A 19521-nucleotide genomic window follows, 5' to 3' on the forward strand; every position below is an offset into this window, starting at 1 on the left:
ATTCATGTCTTTAGTGAATGCTTAATCATATCGCCGTTTTAGTTTTCAACAGACGACCCTTTCAGCTTTTCCTGAAGACATTCGACTTATTAGGATAATCATCATATATGTCAATTTTCATCATCTCTTCCACCTCTTTGTTCAAATGTTTCTGATAGGTGACATTGGCGATAGCTCTCTTATCAGGAATACAGAATGACACACATAGAGAACAGAGTAATGGACCACACTGGACACAGATGCAACAAGAAAACAGAACTGCTACAATAATGCAGAGACCAGTTAAAACCTTCCATCCCCATGTAGTGATCAATGCCCAAAACCATCCAGAAAAGGACCAAGTGCCATTTTCTGTATGAATCTCAGCTGCGATTTTATGCAATTTATTAATAGCGTTATAAACTGATGGCGTATGATTAGGAATGAACACACAGCAACTACTTCCGATAATTTTACATGCTCCACCTCTATCAGCTAACATAACATCTAATACCATACGATTCTGTAATGCAACAATTCTAGTAATTTGTAATTCTTCCGTAAGATTCCCAAGAGCAGCAGCGGTTTGATTCGTCACAGCCTCTACGACTCTTGTCAATCTTCGAACCTTCCTACTATTTAGGGCAGCTCCAACAAAAAAAAACAATCCTAAGTTAAAATCAACATACTGCTGTAAGCTAGTATCAGTTTGATCAACATCATCAATGGATAGAGTACGTTTATACCTATTTAAAGACACCTTATTCAACAACTTCAAATCTTTATGATAAGATGCAGGTGCTAAGAATACAGGAGGTAATAAAAACGCTACATAACATACTCCGGACCAGCCGGCTGGTAAGCGATAATAGCCCTTATTCCCACATACGAAGTATGTGTTATGGGAGGCTAAGAAAGTACTATTATTTAATCCATCGATGTTCAGTATAATAATGCAGTCACTAACACCAATTGGAATATAACCCACACTTTGGACACACAGGTCCGCTTGAGCTTGTGCCACTTGAATCACGAACCGTTCCTTCCCTACAGTGTCTCTGGTATTCGTGAAAATGTAGGGGAATCGATTCATTGTCTGGTCGATATTCTTCCCATTCCCATATTGTCCCATTCGCTTGTGGGTAGCCATCTTTATCTTGATGACACCTTATCAAGTCTGAAAAGTAATCGTCCCACTGTGGGTTTCCGTGTGGCAAAAAGCAGAGTATACCATGCTCTACAAGAGCCATTATGAGAGAAAGGAAGAGGTATGAACGGTGTTCCTCCTTTCTTCTGATGAGCTGGCATCATACCACATATCCAACAGTTCGTAGCATTCGTGGCAACATGGGTATGATGCAACATCTGGATGAAAGTGTTATTCAAATAAGACTGACGATGCTTCAATTCTTGATACGGAAGGGTATAAAAGTAGTGCTCCTCAGGCACTGGAGTGGTCAAAACAAGCAAATCACGGGCAGGAGTCACATCCTCAACAAACCATGTGGTTATACCAACAATAGCTACAATGATAATAAAGCTTGTCGCGCAAAGAATCTTCTTCTTTTCCATCTTGTAGTAAAAAGTCAATATCTTCCTGAAACTAAAAGGTTGTCAGAACTCTTCCCCTTAGGCAGCCGTTGATTTCTTCACCAGCGGGCCAAGACGGGTGTCACTACACTAATGCAAGGCTGATCCCCCCCCCTTGCCTCATTGGCTCTCCGTTTCACTAACCTAAGGGCCGTTCTGACAACGTATCTGGGTACAGGAAAAAAAATATCACTTCCTTGGTCGAAGATGATATCTTCCTCCTCCAGAGATCGCTTGGTCCGGGAAGAGCTCCTCAGTGTCGTTCGGTTCCACAGCACGGCCTTTCTCCGCAGTCAGGATTTCTCGATGGTCGGTCAACACAGCAGGCTCCACCAATCCAGGCGGCACTTTACGACAGTGCAAGGAGTGGATCCAGTTCTTCCGATTGGAAACTCGCACGGCTGTCCTCGTTGCGAGCAAGACTTGTTCAGGACCAACCCATCTCGGCTCCAGACTGTTCGTCCTTTCGAATACCTTAATCATAACCTGATCGCCAGGTCGGAGGTTATGACCTTCACCTGTGGACCGATCAGGGAGCGCTTCTCGAACCTGTTGATGAATAGAAACCAAATTATCCGTTAACTGTGCCAGATAATCACTCATCATTACACAAGGTACATCATACACTAACTGCGGTTTTGGTGGACCCCAAATATTCATTGGGCGTCCAAACACAATCTCGTAAGGTGTGAGACGGGTCCGAGAATGCGGTATCGATCTAATTGACAATAATGCCAGCGGTAAAGCATCTGGCCAAGTCAAAGAAGTCGAAGCTTGGATCTTCGCGATCTTAAGCTTCAAAGTACTGTTATATTTCTCAACCAGTCCCGCAGACTGTGGGTGAAACACTGCATGGAACTTCTGAGTAATGCCTAGGCCTTTCAGGACATACTTGATAACGTCTGCTATAAAATGAGGTCCGTTATCACTCCACAACAATCTGCAAACACCATATCGAGGGAAAAACTCCTTCAACAGCATTTTGGCTGTAGTCATTGCAGTATTGTCTTTCGTAGGGTATGCCTCCACCCATTTACTGAAGGCACAAACCACTACTAAAACATACTTCAGATTGTTACAGCGCTCAAGCTGAATGTAATCCATCTGCAAAACCTCAAAGGGTGCAGTAGGTGTTGCAAATCCTCCTGCTGGAGTTCGTGTACCATTTCCTGGGTTGTACCTTAAGCAAATCATGCAGGTCTGCACTACCCTCTTTGCCGTACTAGCGATCTCCCAAACTCGTGTGAGTAATTTGACAATTGCGGAAGCTCCGACATGCGCTAGTCCATGTGCCATCTGAACCATAGGTTGTACGAAGGCTGTGGGTAACTTCCATTTATCCATCTGCTTACTTCTCCAACACCCTTCATCATCTAATTCTCCATTGTTGGACCATTGCTCCCGCTCCTTATCGGAAGCGGTCCTCTGTATCTCCAACACTTCTCTCCTGGCATCATGCCACCTTTCTGTCTGCGATTTAACAACATACATTGCAGTAGCACCAGGCTGCATCGCAGTCTCTCGCGCCACCCGGTCTGCTAAAGCATTCCCTTCTCCAACTTTATCAACCACCTTCTTCTGGGCACTACATTTAACTATAGCAATCTTCTTTGGATATGTTAGTGCATTCAAAAGGTTGTGAACTAACTCTCCATACATTATCTGTGCTCCATGTGACGTTAGAAACCCTCTCTCCTTCCAGAGTAGGCCGAAATCGTGCGCTACTCCGAAGGCATAGCGGCTATCTGTATAAACATTCACACACAATCCTGCACTGAGCTCACATGCTCGTGTTAATGCTATCAGTTCCGCTGCTTGAGCTGATTTCTGCGGTATGCGTGCTGTCTCCACTATTGTTTGTAATGTGGTAATTGTATACGCTGCTGAAGTCGTACCATCTGGTAGCTTCAGGCATGATCCGTCCACCCATAGTTTTCCATCTACATCTGTAAAGGGCGTATCCTGGAGATCAATACGACCCTTTGTCTGTTCCTCAGTCACAAGAATACAGTCATGTGTTTTCCGTGCTTCAGACTGAGTTTCCGGGAACGGTAACAATGTGGCTGGATTTAACGTTGCACACCTCTTTAACGTAATATGAGAAGCCAGAAGCGTCAACTCATATCCCGTTAAACGAGCACTGGTCAAATGCTGCGTCTTTGTCTGATTAAGCAGGGCATCAACAGCATGGGGAACTAATACCAACAGTTTGTGAGATAACACGATTCCCTTGCTTTGGTGTATTGACACAGCTGTCGCCGCAACCGAGCGAAAACACCCTGGTAATGCTCGGGCAACAGGATCAAGTACAGCCGAAAAATATGCACAAGGGCGCTGCTTGTCGCCGTGCATCTGCACTAAAACTGATAATGCACATCCATCTTTCTCATGCACATACAATGAAAAGGGCTTCGTATAATCAGGGGTACCTAACACTGGTGCTGAACAAAGGGCTTGCCGTAACTGCTGGAAAGCAATTTCACACTCATTTGACCAGGGAAGAGGAATCGGAGTGTCGTTTGTCAAAAGTGCTAACAATGGCTTAGCTATGTGTGAGAACCCCAATATCCATTGCCTACAAAAAGAGGCAAGACCCAAGAATGCACGCACATCCTTCTGTGTGGAAGGTACTGGCGTGTCCAAAATTGCTTGAATACGATCTGGTGTGAGTGCACGCCCCTCCTTAGACAAAAGGTGACCCAAATAAGTCACCTTTGGTCTACAGAATTGCAATTTCTTCCTCGACACTTTGTGATTGTGAGATGCCAAAAAGGAAAGCAAAGATAACGTACTCTTCTCACACAGCTCAGGAGTGTCAGCCGCCAACAAGATGTCATCGACATATTGTATGAGGGCGACACCCTCAGGCAGAACAAAGGAATCCAATTGCCTTTTCAATGCTTGACTGTAAATACTAGGGCTCTCGGTATAACCCTGAGGGACTCTACAAAATCTATAAGACCTATTATTCAAAGTGAAGCCGAAAAGATATCAGCTATCAGGATGAATAGGAATCGAAAAGAAAGCATTTTTCAAATCAATAACTGAAAACGTGGTCGCCGACGGCGGGACCAAAGTGAGTAACGTCGTGATATCAGAAACCACTGGATACTGAGGTATCACTATCTTATTCACTTCCCTTAAGTCAATGATAAAACGATAAACCCTGGTATCGGTATCTTTCTTCAAAATGGGTAAAATAGGACTGTTGCAAACATTATAGGGAACTTCCTCCACTACATCCACCTTAATCAAATCCTGCACAATCTGTATGAGTGCCTCCTCCCCCTCCTGGGAAATACGATACTGAGGGAGGCGAGGTAACACCGCACCCTCCTGGACACTAATGGGGACAGGCGGAATCACCATCTGTCCCACATCAGTATCCGAAGTGGCCCACAAAGAACGAGGGAGGGAAGCTAATGCAGTATCCTCCGCAACCACACACATCCGGTCTGTCAGGGGGTGATTATCGTTTAAGATCACACGTACTCCAGTAGGGGAGCAACGGATCATAGCTCGGAAGTGCTTAAGCATATCAAGACCCATAATGTTGTCGGGCGTGTTCGGAGCGAGCAAAAACGGACAGGGTGCAGAAAAGTGGTCAACATGGAAGGCAAGGGGTCGGGAAAGAGGGCTGCGAGAGAGTGTACCATCAAACCCTACCGATGTAACCATTAAGCCAGATGGGGGAGCCCTCGGAACCAATTGTTTGGACAGTGCACTGCGAGTAGCTCCTGTATCAACTAGGAACCGATCAGTAGAACCCAAAACGCTTGCTGAAACATAAGGACCCTTCTGATCAACCGGTACTTCAACTGATTCCAACCCCCATCCAACGCAATCCTATGCATGCTGCGAATCATGATACCCAGGGCGGTCATTCCCAGACATTTGATACTGATTTTGCTGATCAAATACATTAGGTCTATCTCGTTGCTGCGCGTTAGGCTCAAAGCGAGCACGATCATTGGAATTTCCTCTGAAATTCGAAAAGCCCCCTCTACCTCTCGGTGGTCCCTGACCACGTCCCTGACGAAATGCATATAGTACCGGACAATCTCTAGCCCAATGACCCGACTGTTTACAATACGCATATTGGTTTCTATTAACATCTGACCGACCGGAAGGGGGACCATAGAATCCTCCTCTACCTCTGTCGACACCCCAACGGGGCGGACCATACACTTGTGCTAACATCACCTTAGTTTTCAAATCTTTCGATTTCTTCTCCTCATGCCCCTTCGCTTCTTGTTCCTGACGCTCATAATACTGAGCCATAGTCAGGAGGGATGCTGGAGACGAGGTAGACCAAGAACTTTCACTCGCTTTTAAACGAGCTGCTATTCCCGGTAATAAATTCGCCACATATTTATCGACAAAAAGATGTCGACCCGTATCATCCGTAAGTGACTGACCACTGAAATCATGAAATGTCTCCTCAAAACGTGTAAAGAAGTCTGAAACTGATTCGTCAACCTTCTGTTTACACGAGGCTAACATATTCCAATCAATCTTTTTAGGGGGGATAATTGTTTTCAATTTAGTCAAAATAGCAGTGGGAAGATCTAAAATAAGCTGGGGTGGTTTTTGCGCGGGTTTTCTCTCCCTATCCACATCCTCAATCTCAGACCATTTGGCCTGAAAAGCGGTAGCATCATCCACCTTCCGCACAGATCGCCACATATCCGGTGGTAAAATAAGGCCAAAGAACAAATCTATATCTGCTAAAGTCATAGTACAAGAATTCAAAGCCCCTTCGACCTCTTCGTAAAAGGCCGCTGGATTCTTGCGGGGTCAGGCAATGCATTCTTTAAAGCCATAACATCAGCCCTATGCCAGGGAGTATAAACCCAATTATACACAAAATATCCCCTAGCATCGGGGGAAGATATATCTGAACTATTTCCTGCTCCTTTAAGAGGAACATACAAAGGTGCCGCCTCTCGCATCGGTTTAGCATGCACTAGTTCACTCTTATCTGAATGGGAGGTAGATGATTGGTCGCCGCCGGTACGTGAATCCGATTGCTCCGTCTCCCCTGCCTTTAGATGCGCTTTCTCTTTAAGTTCAAACGCCGCGTCCCGCAATGCAAACAGCCGTCGGACCGCAACGGGTACCTTAGAGGGAGAAAAAACACCATTACGTAATGCTTTAGCATCTGAAACTACAGCATCAGGCTCAAAAACATCAGAATATTTCCGAAAGGCAGTAATCACTTCATCAGAAAAAACTGCCGCAAAATACAGCTTCTCTCTATCCTGCCAACTTCCCACAGATTCCAACAATTCAGCAAGGGGTAGCTTGCCTTTAAGCGCACGCAAAGAAATTTTCCGAAGCTCACCCATACGCTCAACTGATAACATGGACCGCGTGTCTACCTTATCCGATACCGATCCAGAATCCTGTGATCTCGGGGCGGACGCGCCAACATAAGGGGGCGGAGAGCGATCTAATCAATAAAAATCATCTTCAAGATTAGTAAGGACAGGATAAAGTGGCTGGCGGACAGCATATTGACCCGAGACTTGCAACCTACGCTCTTTCTCTTGTCTCTCCGCCAGTTCTCTTTCTTCCCGACGCTTCGCTTCCTGCGCTCTCACATGATCATATTTCCGTTGCTCTTTATCAAACAGCCCTTTCTCACGTTTCTCTCGTTCACGCACTTCCTTCACCCATAACCGTACACATTCAAACATGTCTTGCCGAGCACGCCGTTTACACATACACTGTTCCACATACTCAATCTTACGCATATCAAACGAGCCATATAAAGGCCATCGCAACTCAGGATCCTTTTTGGTGTATTTCCTCCATACTGTGCTGTACATTATAGAGGAAAGACCATGCTTCACATACATATCCCTATTAGGGGTCCCCTCTGGGGGGGCTGGAGCAGGTTCCTCGAGATTTAACCGGTTTCCAAAACAGCAGCACCACTTACGGAGTGCGCTAAAAGTAGGCATGCTCAAAAATAATGCAAAATATGCAGTATTATCAAAAATGGCACTTAAACTTTGCGCCGTTCAGATTTACACAACTCCGGAGAAATGTCTCCACATTACCTGCCTATATGTGTTGCAACGCATATATTCTCACAGTAATCAATACAAAATATGACCGGTCATCACAAATCAAACTCAAATAGCCAACCCAGGCTTCAAAACTCGGAGCAAGTACCGTACAACGGTTCTTACCAATCAAGAGTGTCCAGATTCCAACTGCCAAGTTCCAAAATTCGCCCAAACGGCTGTCGCGGCAAACCGACAGAAGAGGTCTCAGTCGAGGACCGGCGCCACCCAGAGGGTCAATTCGGAAGGGAAGGAAGAAACCTCGGGATGCCAGGACTAAAAATGCCGCTGGCAGTGATCACATCCCCGGCCAAATTCCTCACCTTCGTCACGACCAGTCCTTCGAGCATCCGAGTCGCCGATGAGCCCCACGTGACGGGCGCCAATTGAAGAATACAGGCCCCAGCTAGGCCCGCAGAATACAAGGGTTCGCTCTCCTGTAACGAAAACTAGAAGGAAGTTGGCACGGAAACTGCAAATACAAAGACAAAGTTTATTAACCCTTAAGGGTGGTCCTACAACCTATACAACACTCTTCAGTATTGCATAGAGTAGCACAAAGAACTTGCGTACACGGTCCCCTTTTATACACAACAGAGGGGCTCATAAGTGGGTGGATAAACATGAGGCAAAGTTCTTTACCTTTTATGGACATTTTCGATACAGAATCAATATGTGGGCGGAGGCAGCAATTTCCTGAGCCCGCGAAAACATGGTCAAGCAAGGACTAACTGATACCAGATGTGGTCAAGTCTGGGCATGCGCCAGACGGACAAAGGAGCTATTTATAGACTGTTACTAGGCAGATTACAAGAGCAACTAACAAAAAGATAGGACTCTTCTCGTGCAAAGCACGTGAAGACATGACAATACAAAATGGAGTCCAGACATTAGTCAACATAAGACGAGAAACATGTTCTAAGGAAGGAGAATTCATGTCTTTAGTGAATGCTTAATCATATCGCCGTTTTAGTTTTCAACACTTTTCCCTCATTGTTCCTACTACTCTCTCATGGTTTCCATCAGTCCCTTCCATCCTCCTATCTCTAACTATATCTCTGTTATTCCCTATCTGAAGCCTTTGTCTTCTACTAAACATTGTTCTTGTCTCAACTCCTAGATCTTTTTTTCTATCACTGTCTCATCTTTGTGTCTTTCTCTTTCTTTAGTACCTTCCCTTCACTCTTTCTCCAACTCTTATACTTATTCCTATTCCTCCTTTTCACCCTATCTCTAGATTGTCTCTCTTCTCCTTTGAGTCCAATGGGTGTTGCGCGCCTGATGCAAGCTGGGTGACCCCCAGGGAAGCCCTGATAAAGCAATTGAGCTGCTGTTCGTTTATCAGCAGCTCAGCTTAGAACAAGCAACACGGATGCAAGGCTTGGGAGTGGCGCGCTCACGCCACTGATCCTGCCGTCCTGTTCCTCCGAGTACCGGTACAACTCTCTTTGGTGAACATGTTCGGGAACTCAAAGGATGAAAATTAAAAAAGTTCCGGTACTTAGTACCGGCCCATTTAAAGTACTTGGTACTAGAAACATGCTTGTGTCGGTTAGAGAGATTCGTCACGTTTAGAACTGCGCAGCATCGGAGCAGGGTGGGGGTAAATTGTTGGAAAGATGCACATATATTCACAATGAGAAGGTCTGTTGTGTGTACGTACTCTATAAGGTTATTCTATGGCCAGTCATAGACCCGGAGGTTTAGTCCCGGCCCCTTTTATCACCTTTGACGGCTACGTCACGACCCGGACCACTTTTATTTTACTCGCGGGGTCCGCGTAATAAAACACCCCTCATAGTGTCCCCGCCGTGTGGTGGTCCACATCTCGAACATAACAGGGTCCAGCCATTGCTTTCAAGACACTTAAAAGGTGACATAAAGCCTTGTGATTCTGTGCGATGAACATAATGAGGCGGGTGTTCACTACAGATGTCCTAATATCGGCCCCGCCCGGTATCTTGCAAGGTCGCCGCACCCAGGATAGGTGGGGCCCGGTGTAACCCAGTTAAAAGCCTACTTCTGGCTTGCCTGAGCATGCCTCCAAACTAAGGGTGTGTTTCTTGCCTTGAGTCTCCCACGGTCGACGAGATTAATGACAGCGAGCTTGCTGGCATCCTTACACCCCAGTCTGTGTTTTTCCAGGAGCTCAAGTTTAGATGTCTGGCGCTGGGAGTTTCGACTGCTGTCCGCTTTCCTCTCTTAATGTTGTGTTTCATGATCCTTAGGTCGCACAGAGAGAATGCGTGCTGGCATCGGTGTTCGCCTCTTAAATCCCCTCACTGTCTGACCTACGGGTGTGAATTCATGGGTACACGCAGAGGCGTAGCTATCCAATGTGCAGCCCCGTGCCAGAAGGGTCCACTCCACTCAATTAATGTCAGTGTTTTTAACCATAAATAAATTGCAGGTAGGTGTACAGGAGGGGGTTAAATTGATGAAGTTCAGCGAAAATACTAGTTAGAGCAGGAACCTAGTTAGTTGTAAATAGTAATAGTGTAAGTGATGTCAACTTGGAATCGCTGTATGTAATTTTATCTCGCAAAGATACCTGGCCTGCAACATTGAATTGAATTGAAAAGGGAACTTATAAAGCGCATACTGTCACTCCGAAAGGAGCATCCTGGCGCTATTCAGGTAAGGTCAGGCATGCTGAAGAAGGAGGAACCTATATAAGAGAGTGACAAACTTCGTCTGGTATACCAAAGATCCATGTCTTTAAAGCCTTCCTGAACTGATTTTCTGTTTCGAGGCATCTCAGTTTGTCTGGCAAAAGGTTCCAAGCTCTGGTTCCTAAGACCGTAACTGATTTTCCTCCCCTAGTTTTGCATCTGTAGCAGGGGGTTTTAGGAAGATGCGCTGAGGAAGATCTGAGGGTCCTAGTTGTGGTAAAAGGGGTGAATCTTGCTGACAGGTAGGTTGGACCCTGTCTATGTACTGCTCTAAAAGTAATTAAGAGGATTTTGAATAAAATTCTCTTATGTAAAGGAAGCCAATGGAGAGCTTTTAGAGCAGCCGATGCGGAGGCCCTACGTGGAAGTTTAAGGACCAGACGAGCTGCCGCGTGTTGGACCACCTGTAATCTCTTCTGTGTTGGTTTGTTGATCCCTGCCAGAAGGTTGTTACAGTAGTCCAAGCGTGAAAGGATCAACGCCACTGCTACTGTTTTCCTAGCCGTTAGGGGGATCAAATCAAATAATTTTTTTCGCGTTTTGATTAGACCAAAACAGGTTCCTGCCACTTATAGCACATGAGGTTTAAAAGAAAGGGGAGCATCAAATAATACTCCCAGATTTTTTCAATGTCAACCGTAGCCAGGGGAGCTATGACATAATCCGGCCACCAGGCCCTGGGTTGAAAGGGGTTATCTTTCCCCATCGGAAGAATCTCTGTCTTGTCCATATTGCACCGGAGATGATTATCTTTCATCCACTGGATGACTGCTGGATTCTTACAGGTTCTAGAAGAGCGGGGGGGCAGGAGGCTGGCCAGGAAAGAGGAGGGCCCGGGTGCCCAGAAACCTCTAGGAGGTAAAAGTTGAAAATCTGCATCCCTAGAAGTACTTCCTGAGCGGGTGCAAATCTAATAAGTTTGAGAATACACAAACATAGGCAAAGGTAGGCTTAGAAATCTGCACCAGTATCAGGTTTCCATGCATACTACTGGCAATCAAACACCTACAAGGCAATGGGATGAATGCTTGTAGATAGTCTAAGTAGCATTCTAAACCATTGTTTTTCGCTTTCTGTGCCAGTCTAGACCGAGGGCCTTATTCAGGGTTTGGCATGTGGAGTAAAGGCAGACAGGGTGGTGGAGGACTTTACATCCTCCATCCTGTCTTTACTCTGCCCATCAAATTTAGAGAAGTCCACCAGCCTGCAGACTTCTTTATACATAGGCAGGAACCACGTCATAGTGGTTGCTGTCAATGTATAAAAAAAGTCTCATGGAATACCCCTTCGAACATGACTGCCAGCTGACAGACCTTTCCAAAGATTTCCATTTTTCAAAAGCAAACACCCAAAGCAAGAGTTAGTTTATGAAAAATAAAAAAAACAACTTATGATCCCACACACCATGGGAGTTTTCTCCAATTAGGGCGGGGGGTGTTAATTTTTGTACTGTCCCTTCCTCACCTGGCAGTGATTTACAGTTAAAAAAAAAAGCCATTCGACCGTCCACTCTAAATTGGGCACCTAGTCAGATGGCGTACCTCCAAAGGTGCCTATTCCGTTGAGCCATCTGAGGAAGTTTTACACTAAAGGAGTAAATCCGAATCTCTCGACATAAAACTTGCAGTCCACCCGACTCAGAATAAGGCGGTCACACCTTGAGTATGGCGGACAGGATACTCCGTCACTGTTGTAAAGGAGTACCTGTCCACCAAACATTAAATCGGCCCGAGGCCCCCTTAATGCAAATCAGTACTGATCCTGCTTCCCGTGGAAACAGTCCATCCCAAAGTTTGGCCATCTCACCTATAAACCTTCCGGCCCGCTGTTTTTTTTAAATTGGGAAATTTGAGATTCACATCCCCAGAATTCCAGTGACTAAGCTTCGCCCCTGGCTGCATCATCTGCAGATTTTAACAAAAAAAATGCTGTTTCCAGCTAATTCGGTTAAAAAGTTACTAAAAAAGTGGAAGCTCGTGCTCCCTCATCCTAGAAGCCCCTTCGCAAAGGTTTACTGGACATCTTTTTTGGTTTTCAAAGTGGCACTAATTAGGTTATATCTTTTCCCAGACAGTGAAATAATATGTGACAAAATAATGATACAATGCTATCACAAAATGTGCCGCATTACGCACCATAATTTGCTTTTTCTTGCCACATAATTAAGTCAACCCTGCCGCAGAACTTGGTTCTCCCCTGCTGCATAGTTCCAGATGCCCAGTTTACCGCCCTTCATCTCTCAAACTATGAACGAGTTGGCAGCATGCTCTTAATAGATGCTGGGCGTAAAACAGCTGGGATAGGGTGGCCACCCATACGTTATTTACATATATTGTCCGTTATTTGGGGCACTTTTCCATTGTCCATAATGAATCCTTTAATGGAAACTGTTTGTCCGTAATTTCAATGGTGCCGGGTACTGCCTGCTGACAGCCAATTATGTGGTTGCATTTGTCCTCCACATACGCCAACGGCGACCGTAAATTGTGGTCACACTGTTGTTAAGGTGACACAGGATTGGCTGGGGTCTCCAACCTTTTCTGCGGTGAGAGCTACTTCTGATCCGTGAAAATCATTGCGAGCTACTAAAGGCCAAGCAACTTGTACATTATTCCCAAAGACCCTCCACGCCCAGCTTCATTGACAAGGGATAAACAGACACCCATTTAGTGTCTGCAATGCACAGGATGAAACCAGAGAGCCTGGTATTAGTCCTGTCTTTCCTCTTCAACAAACTGCGTACTCCTGACCTCTGCCATAACCAGCTAAGAAACTACAATCATAAGAAATCATATGGCTGTGCAGTGCTGTTCAAAGCTGCAATCATACTAAAAACCATAACCTGCAAATCTGTCTCTCACACCTTTTCATCCACCACACTACTACGTTTCATAACTCGGTAATAGAACATCGGTGGTCATCACGCACAACATGGAACACTTCCTACATAGTCTAAAAAAATAAAGACAACACCTTTCCCACCACAAACCCTACATTGATTGGCTTGCAGGGTAGTAAGCATTATAAACAAATGCAGCAATACAATTATTTTATTACATCATACCTCCTTTTTCTACATCATCACATGACCAGACATTGAAATGCCGGAGTTCAGGGAGACCACCGTACAAATTCTTTCATAACAGACTTTAAACTTGTTCCATGTAATTATAACCTATTCCACATGTATGGTGCACATGACTTTCCACTTAGTTCATTATTATAGAAATCTTATCAGGGATGGTGGGAGTCAATGATTGATTCATGTTCAAAAGCTATTACTTCTAAAAATGCCTCTCAATGTAAGTACTGTAATATGCTGTTCATTCGAAATGCTTATGTATGTAAAAGAAATAAACTTTGTGATTTTCTAAAACATTCCATCATATTTTTATATGCCTTTTGTGCCACTATTTGCATTATTTTCAAGTCTTTGCTCACGCAAGTAAGGGGCCACAGACCTTAGCTTGGCCCATGCTCAGCTGTCCTAGTTAATTTATTGGCCTCGTTTACAACAGAAACATATGGCCATTGCAAGGGTGAGGAACCTTTTTAAATGGGATACATTAGAAGTTAATTGTGAAGCCTTATATTCATTGTGCTTAAAATCGACACTTAATTTGAAATCTCTCGCATGATATCATGACACTTGACTAAATGCATCGTTTTACACGTATTTTGTGTTTTAAAAAAAAGCACCTCTTGGAAGTTCTCCCTGGGCACAAACCGAGCCAGTAACTTAATTTTACATTGCATTTCTTCCATTATTTAATTAAAATGTAATTAAAAGACATGTAAAATTATGTTCTCGGTTCCGTTTTGAGGCCAGGAACAACGTGCAAGATAAACTATTCATTTCAAATTAAAAGATGCCTGTTAAACGCTGTGTTTCAGATTGATTTATTACTTGTTCGAACTTCTTCTCATGTTTCAGATGCCTCGAATAACGGCATGCACAGGCATCTATTTAAAAAAAATAAAGTTTCTCTTGGCCACAAACCTGATGGCTGTCTGGTTCTGCTTCAGGTGGCTGGCACTGCATTTCCTATATTTCAGCATGGAGACCCAATTATGCATTCAAGGCTGGCGCTCCGGCCGCAAAATGCACAGGATCATAGCAGGAAGACATGCAGCAAAAGTCGCGCATTGTGGTTATCCGTGGGCAGCCAACACTGCCCATGCGCTGGCCGACGTCAACAACTTCGCTCCGCCCTAGATGGGCTCCAATTGCAGTTGGTTCCTACCGCGGCAGAGAAGCAACTGCAAAAGGCCTAAAAATAAACAAAACGACAACAATAGGCTACTAAAGTGGAAGTCAGACCGCAAGCTACTGGCAGGGCATCTGTGAGCTACCGGTAGCTCGCGATCGACCGGTTGGAGACCCCCTGGCTTACACGCATCCCAGCCAATCCAAGCACTCACCAGACACACTGATGGTCATGTAAAGTGCTCCAATACCTTCGGGTCGAGTTCGAGCTATATAAAGCTGAAAAAAATGTGCCTTTGCTCTTTTGACCCTGCTGCTTGGACATGCCTTGCGGTAGGGTGACCAGACATCCCGGATTTCCCTGGACGGTATCGGTTTTGGGAGAAGTGTCCCGACACTATCCCCCAAATTGCAAAAAATCTCCCGGTTTTTGTGTAGTGCCCGGGTGTAGCAGAAAAATGTCCCGTTTTTTAGGTCTCGCTGAGTGAGCGCGCATGCGCTGCACGGAGAGACTTTAGTAGGTGAGTTTTCAAAGTGCTGCTGGCTGGCGACAAGTTTGCATTCATGCGAGCGTGCACGCGCGAACCGCCAGCCTAGAGCATCCTCTGTCTTTCCTCTTGCTTGCTCCCTGCCTCCGCCCCTCCCCCCGCTGCTGCGCGCGCATCCCTAGCGTTCTTTAGCGCGTCATCGCGCTCACGATCCCTTTCGCTTTCAGAGTGATCGTGATGACTTTCGCTTTTACGGCCGCGCAGCGTTACTTTTACTGCCACGCGGCCAATGCCTGTTCTTTCTAACGATGAAACTGTTGTTACATTTTCTGATGACGGACTTGTCAGCCCTCAGAGTAGGTCACTGTGTAGATCTATCATTTCTTTCAGTGCAATGCTGAGTGGCATGAGACAAGTAGGGACTAATACTTTAGATTTACTCCTCTTCTTTCATGCCTCCCCCTGCATCTCCCCCACCCCCGGCAGCTTATCTCTACTTCTTGTGTTCAGCGTTGAAGCCTACGACTTTTCATTCTTGATAGTACCCATTGATGGTTATGTGACATTACGCCTGACATTGTGAACCATCCTACTGGTTAGCTGCACTATTATTTTACAATGAAAAATCACTAAACAAATTCAAACAAAAAAAGAGGATATGTATACACTGCATTTGGTCTTCAGGAATCTTTCCCTTTTGTAGTTCTTAATATATCTTGTTACTCCAGTATCTAAATCAGTGTAGAATAAGGTCGTCCACCCAGTGGAGGGATGCGCTGGCAGGTTTGAAATAGCCTCAGACCCAGCACCAACACAAAACCTCGGCGTGATGTCAAAATATCCCATCAGAGGAGCACCCTTCACAAATATGCTTCATACATCTTTTTAACGAGTGCCTAAAGGCCCAACCAACGTTGGCATGAAGCGCTACACGAAGACCCTGCTCACTCAGTCATTCTTTTTTAAAAACTTAACAAAAGGCAGTAGCACTAACACAGAACTTCTTCTTCCGAGTTTAATCACACCCTATGTGCAAGGACTTGCTTTGTTTTTTTCTGTCGATCAAGGCTCCACAAACTGAGCAGCGAGATTCCCCTCCCCCTTCTGTCTCCCCCAGGCTGAACACAAAGCGTGTTTTGTTACTGCCGATCAGGAGGTCGGGGGCAGCTGCACTGCACGCGGGGACATAATCGTCCTAAAATACCAGGTGGGAACAATGCCTCGTCATTAGAAGATAAAACAATGCGAGCCCGCCATCCGCGGCCGCGGCAGCTGCTCCTGTGCACGTGAAACGAATCCCCCTTGGCAGCCCTGCTCCCTTCTTCTGCAGGCTGGAAAAGAATGCCGCTTGACAGGGTGGCGGCAGGAAGACGACGTCAAGCACGCGCGCCAACAGGTTCGGAATTACAACGCCACAGAGGGCCGCCAAGCGTGTTAACTGGGATGTCTTTCCTCATTTCCACTTTAAGACATGCACTTTCCTTAGAATTGTTTTCCATCTTCACTGTTGTCTTAGTAAGATGGTTTACTGTTCCTGTACACCAATGTCTCCAAAAAATACCTGTATATCGAAATCTATCTCTAGTTCACTCCAGACTTAGCCGTGTACATTTATGGAATGGCAGTGTAAATAAAAGAAGGCTCAATAAAATATTATTTAGAGCAAGCGTACTAATAAACACACATTTACCCAGTTATTACCACAGTGCAAAGGTCAAGTCTATGTCATTGACACAGCATAACTGTCATGAGAAAATATGGCTTACTGTCTCACAGATTTCAGCTTATTCTCTTTTATGTTAAACTTATTTATAAAGCGCAAACTTAGTGCTGAGAATGTTACATAATAATTCCTGCACTTCACTTTGAGGGTAGGGAAGGTTAGCAGTAAAGGCTTCTCAGGTGAGGTAAAGTAGGGGGAAAGAGCTCTGAGCTCAACAATCAACCAACAGACACAATAACGTATTGTCCAGCCCAGTGCTCCTCTTTGAATCAAAGAAAGTACTTTAATCACACAGCATTATTTAATACGACTACACAATTTGAGGAGTTCAACTGCGAGTTAAGATCCTGCCTGTGATCTTTAGGCACTACACACTTCAGTAACCACTGCTCGCTGAGTTGGCTTGCGCCTGTAATCCCTGGCGTCTAAGCAAGGAAACAGAGCTGGCTGGGCACAGGTGAAGCTCACTCAATCCCCTCATGGTGTATATGCACCCAAAATATTTGTGAGATATTCACCAGTCTGTCTGTGCAGCAGGCCTCAGCTTGCTATTCAGTCTCTCGTTTGCACACAAGATCAGTGTGGTGGCTTCCTCTTGCAGTTGCAGCCTCTATAGGGCAGGTGTAGACAGGGCACTGGTCTATCACGTACAGGCTCCAGGTCGATCTCAACCCTGTGGATGACTTTGCCATTTGCAGACTGTGGGCTGATCATGGAACGCACCTCGGTGTTGATGAAGTGCTCAGGCTCTGACATCGGCAGTGGCAGCACCAATCTTTCAGTTAGAGCGTGTTGGACCTGTCAGCCCTAGGGTAGTCTCCCCATCTATTTTTGATCGTGCCTCATTTTTTTCCACCCTCATTTTGATGTTGGACTTAGGTCTCCGGGCGCCTTTTCATTGCCAACCAGTGTTAAGGTGCAGGTGCTCCCTTCTCCCAAGATGGCTGCCACAGACCCCTGCTACTGCAGAGTGGTCTTTCATAGTAGCACCCTAGCTGCCAGGTGCTGGCTGGAACCCCACAACAATGTTGCGACACCAGCCCACCTTTTTTGTCCCATAGGTAGAATGGGGAAGCTCCTGGAATGTGCTGGAACCTTCTAGAAGGGAGATGTGGTTTTTACTTTTGCCGCCTTGGCTAGAGGTCACCTGACCTAGGGATACATAAGTGAGGGAGGGAACTTTTTCCAGTTAGTTGGCCAGTTGGGGTGAAGCAGAGCTGGAGAATCCATGCCGGAGTGTAGGCGGTAGGGCCTAGCCAGGGACTTATGCCTCTGAGAGTGACAGGGCTTAGGTGCTGCCTCTTAAGTGAGTGAGGGATCCTGTGAAACCCACGGATCTTGCCCAGCAGTAGGAGGACCCAGGGAACTTCTGCCCAGCCTGACTAGGAAGGACCTAGTCGCCAACTCATCCCCTACCCCCCAAGGAACAGAACCCCAAGGGCGCCTGTTGGACCCGGCCTCGTGACGTGGTCTTTACCCCCGTGGATTGTGCCCGTTCCCCGCCCCGGCCTTCACGGGCCACCCTTCCGAGCTGCACCGAGACCCCTCATCCCGAGCCGCACGAGGTCGCATACCTCTCGGGGCTCCGCCATCTTGTTGGCATCCACGTGACTCTGTGCGCCAGCCGGCGTGACCCCGCTCAACCCGGCCTCGGCCCCAGCGAAGCCCCGACATCGAGGCACCAAGAACTGGCCAGGGGGTGCCACATGAACCATTCACCGCCCCCGGCGGAGGACAGTATCGATGGGACCCCCAACTGTCCTCCCATCCCTAGGTGTGATCGCCCTGCAACTCTCTTGTGCCTGGTGCCTCTCCTGCTGGGCGTCTGGCCACCTCCACCCGGCCTCTCCGCCCCCCCGGGCGCAAGGGTCCGGACATCAAAGGGCTCCAGACCTATATCTGGGGCGACCCCGCCACAGATCGGCAGTTGTATCCCGGAGTCGAGAGCCCTGCTGATCGAATCGCGGCCGACCCTACGGAGAAGAACTCTTGCTTGAACTACCACGAGCCCTGCAGACTGCGTCGCGGCTCCTTCTTGCTGAAACCTTGAAGCCACCCGGAACATCGGGGCCCTGCTGACGCTGTCGCGGCCCAACCTCGCTGAAACCTCCCTCGGAGCCCTGCTGACGACGTCGCGGCTCGAGCTGAGCAGAAACCATCTTGAGAGCCCTGCTGATCTGATCGCGGCTTTCCACGAACTGAACACCAGAGCCCTGCTGACGCCGTCGCGGCTCGACCCCTCCGAGATCCGGAGGTCCTCCAGCTTGAGGATAAGAACTGGGCCCCAGGTACCCTCGTACCAAGCTCCTGCCAAAGACTGTCCCGCTACCCCTACCCTTCTAAAGAGACACTGAGACTTTTCGTGGATCCCTCGATCCCTTTCGTGTAAATATTGATCCCGTAACCTTTAAGTGCTGATAAAGAATTGCTCGTCTTGAGACAACCTCCTTGAGTCCTGTGTGGTGGTGTTACTGTGCTAGTACGTGATAGGAGAAGGATCTCTCAGGAGGCTTCTCTGCAGCGCTCGGCTACTTCGTGCAGTGTGAGGGCCCCCCTGGGTGGTCTCGCCGACTCCTCGGGGTCCGCCTTCCAACATTTGGTGGCCAGCGACGGGATCCGAGCCGAACGCAATACGTACCAGCCAGTACCCACTAGCTACCCATCCAGTCAAACAGAAATCATGAGCAATCAGGAAAATAACGCGACCATGGAGTTCCAGCCCGAACGGTTGGAGGAATATACGCACAAGGAATTGAAACAGTTCTGCAAGGACAAAGGCATTGCAACCACC

Source organism: Triturus cristatus, chromosome 1_2 (genome assembly GCF_964204655.1).
Source record: "Triturus cristatus chromosome 1_2, aTriCri1.1, whole genome shotgun sequence".
NCBI lineage: Eukaryota > Metazoa > Chordata > Amphibia > Caudata > Salamandridae > Triturus > Triturus cristatus.